This window comes from Cervus canadensis, chromosome 28 (genome assembly GCF_019320065.1).
Source record: "Cervus canadensis isolate Bull #8, Minnesota chromosome 28, ASM1932006v1, whole genome shotgun sequence".
In the NCBI taxonomy this organism is placed as follows: domain Eukaryota; kingdom Metazoa; phylum Chordata; class Mammalia; order Artiodactyla; family Cervidae; genus Cervus; species Cervus canadensis.
The window spans coordinates 30,966,054-30,968,799 of record NC_057413.1 but is presented as its reverse complement, the minus strand read 5'-3'; the positions used below and the strand labels follow the sequence as shown (position 1 = coordinate 30,968,799).

General features: G+C 45.2%; 1 pseudogene; it reads left to right on the top strand.

Annotated features, from left to right (window-relative positions):
- Positions 1 to 1,944: 1,944 nt before the first annotated feature.
- On the top strand, positions 1,945 to 2,491 carry LOC122429267 (annotated as a pseudogene).
- The last annotated feature ends 255 nt before the right edge of the window (positions 2,492 to 2,746 follow it).

The window sequence follows — 2,746 nt, the reverse complement described above, 5'->3', positions numbered from 1 at the left end:
AGACGGATGCCAGAACCTTTGGGACTGGGGGCCAGGAGAGAGGCAGGGCCACAAAGCTGGTAGCTGGCCAGAAGCTGTCTGTCCCCACCACTCCAAACTCATATGCTCTGTGGACATCCTCAGGACCTCTAACGTGGTGTGACTGGGGACCTCAAGCAGGCCTATGCCATTTTATTGGCCAAAAATACTTTTGGCTCCAGCTGAATATCAGTATTCCAGGTACTGCATTCATTTAGCACTTATTTTCAAAAAAAAAAAACTACCACAGTGGCCTCTCTGTTGTAAATCAAACAAAAAGACAAAAGCAGTTTAACGAGCTCATCCATGATTGTGCAGCCTTTGCAAATGCTTTTCTGATGAGTAGCAGGTCAAGAAGCAACAGTTAGAACTGGACATGGAACATCAGACTGGTTCCAAATCGGGAAAGGAGTACATCAAGGCTATATTTTGTCATTCTGCTTATTTAACTTATATGCAGAGTATATCATGAGAAATGCTGGCCTGGCTGAAGCACAAGCTGGAATCAAGATTGCTGGGAGAAATATCAATAACTTCAGATATGCAGATGACACCACCTTTATGGCAGAAAGCAAAGAAGATCTAAAGAGTGTTTTGATGAAAGTGAAAGAGGAGAGTGGAAAAGCTGGTTAAAATTCAGAAAACTAAGATCATGGTATCCAGTCTCATCACTTCATGGCAAATAGACAGGAAAACAATGGAAACAGTGAGAGACTTTATTTTCTTGGACTCTAAATGCAGATGGTGACTACAGCCATGAAATTAAAAGACTCTTGCTTCTTATAAGAAAAGTTATGACCAACCTAGATAGCATATTAAAAAGCAGAGACATTACTTTGCCAACAAAGGTCCATCTAGTCAAAGCTGTGGTTTTCCAGTAGTCATGTATGGATGTGAGAGTTGGACTATAAAGAAAGCTGAGGGCCAAAGAAGGATGCTTTTGAACTGTGGTGTTCGAGAAGACCCTTGAGAGTCCCTTGGACTGCAAGGAGACCCAACCAGTCCATCCGAAAGGAAATCAGTCCTGAATATTCACTGGAAGGACTGATGCTGAAGCTGAAACTCCAATACTTTGGCCACCTGATTCGAAGAACTGACTCACTAGTAAAGACCCTGATGCTGGGAAAGATTGAAGGTGGGAGGAGAAGGGGAAGACAGAGGATGAGATCATTGGATGGCATCACCAACTCAATGGACATGAGTTTGAATAAGCTCCGGGAGTCGGTGATAGACAGGGAAGCCTGGCATGCTGCAGTCCATGGGGTTACAAAGAGTTGGACACGACTGAACTGAACTGAACTGAAGCTGGTCATGCTAACAGTCATTCTAACCTTATCTCGGCCACAAAAAAATGCATCTTTTCACCCAATTGTTCTACCTGCGGGGGTGAAGGAGGCCAGGAAGGGCAGGGGAGATTTTGGAGAGGGGGTGGAAGGGGCCCGGGGCAGGAAACATGGACAATTGTGCCTTGTGTTTTGTCTACTCATTACCAATGACTCATCTGAGAGCACCTGATCGTTGGGGCCTGCATGCTGACCAGGTTTCTCATCCTAAAGAACAAACTCACTGACCACACAGACATTCACAGGATACTTATGCCTCTGAAGCTCTGGAAAGTTAGAGAATTCACCCATGATAATCATACCCATGATCTCAATGTTGAGGAGATTTGTGCATAAAGTGCCTGGGGGTGGGGAGATGGGAGGGTGGTGGAAAAAAAGGATGGGAGGGATGAGGGATGGAGGGTCCTTAAGGAAATCGGATTTTGCAGGCAGGGATGTTAAACCTTTCTTTAATTCTGATGTCAAACTCACTTTAAATGTTTTTACCCTGACCACTGTGCAGCTCAAAGACACCTGTTTAGCAAAACTTATGGGTACAGCCTTGTAGACGGTGCCACCCTGGAGCCTCCCACGTTGTTCAGCCATGGTCAACCCCACCCTGTTTTTTGACATTGCCGACAATGGCAAGACCTTGGGCCCCATCTCCTTTGAGTTTTTGCAGACAAAGTTCCAAAGACAGCAGAAAATTGTCATGCTCTGAGCACTGGGAAGGAAAGATTTGGTATAAAGGTTCCTGCTTTCGTAGAATAATTCCAGGATTTGTGTGCTAGGGTGGTGATTTTGCACTCCATAAAGGTGCCAGTGGCAAGTCCATCTATGGTGAGAAATTTGATGAGAATTTCACTCTGAAGCATGCAGGTTCTGGCATCTTGTCCATGGCAAAGGCTGGCCCCAACACAAATGGCTCCCAGTTTTTCATCTGCACTGCCAAGACTGAATGGTTGGATGGTAAGCACAGGGTCTTTGACAGGGTGAAGGGGGGCATGAATATTGTGGAAGCCATGGAGCACTTTGGCTTCAGGAATGGCAAGACCAGCAAGAAGATCACCACTGGTGACTGTGGACACAGATCTAATAAATTTGACTTACATTTTACTTTAAAGCAAACAAACAAACTTATGGGCACATAAACCAGAGAGTACAGCATATCTAAGGACAGAGCCTCTGGGGACTGAATTTAGAGTTTTAAGAGCCCTCCTAGGCCCAGTCTTCCCCAAACCAAACATTCTTAATTTTCCTTTCCAGCATCCCTGGGAGACTTGGGTCGTTGAGGTACAGTGACCTAAAGTCCCTAAGAGCTGGGTTTTCTAAGTGTGGGAAGAGATATTACAGAGGACTTGCCAAGACACATGGAGACATTTCTTCCACCCACTCTTGAGCCATTC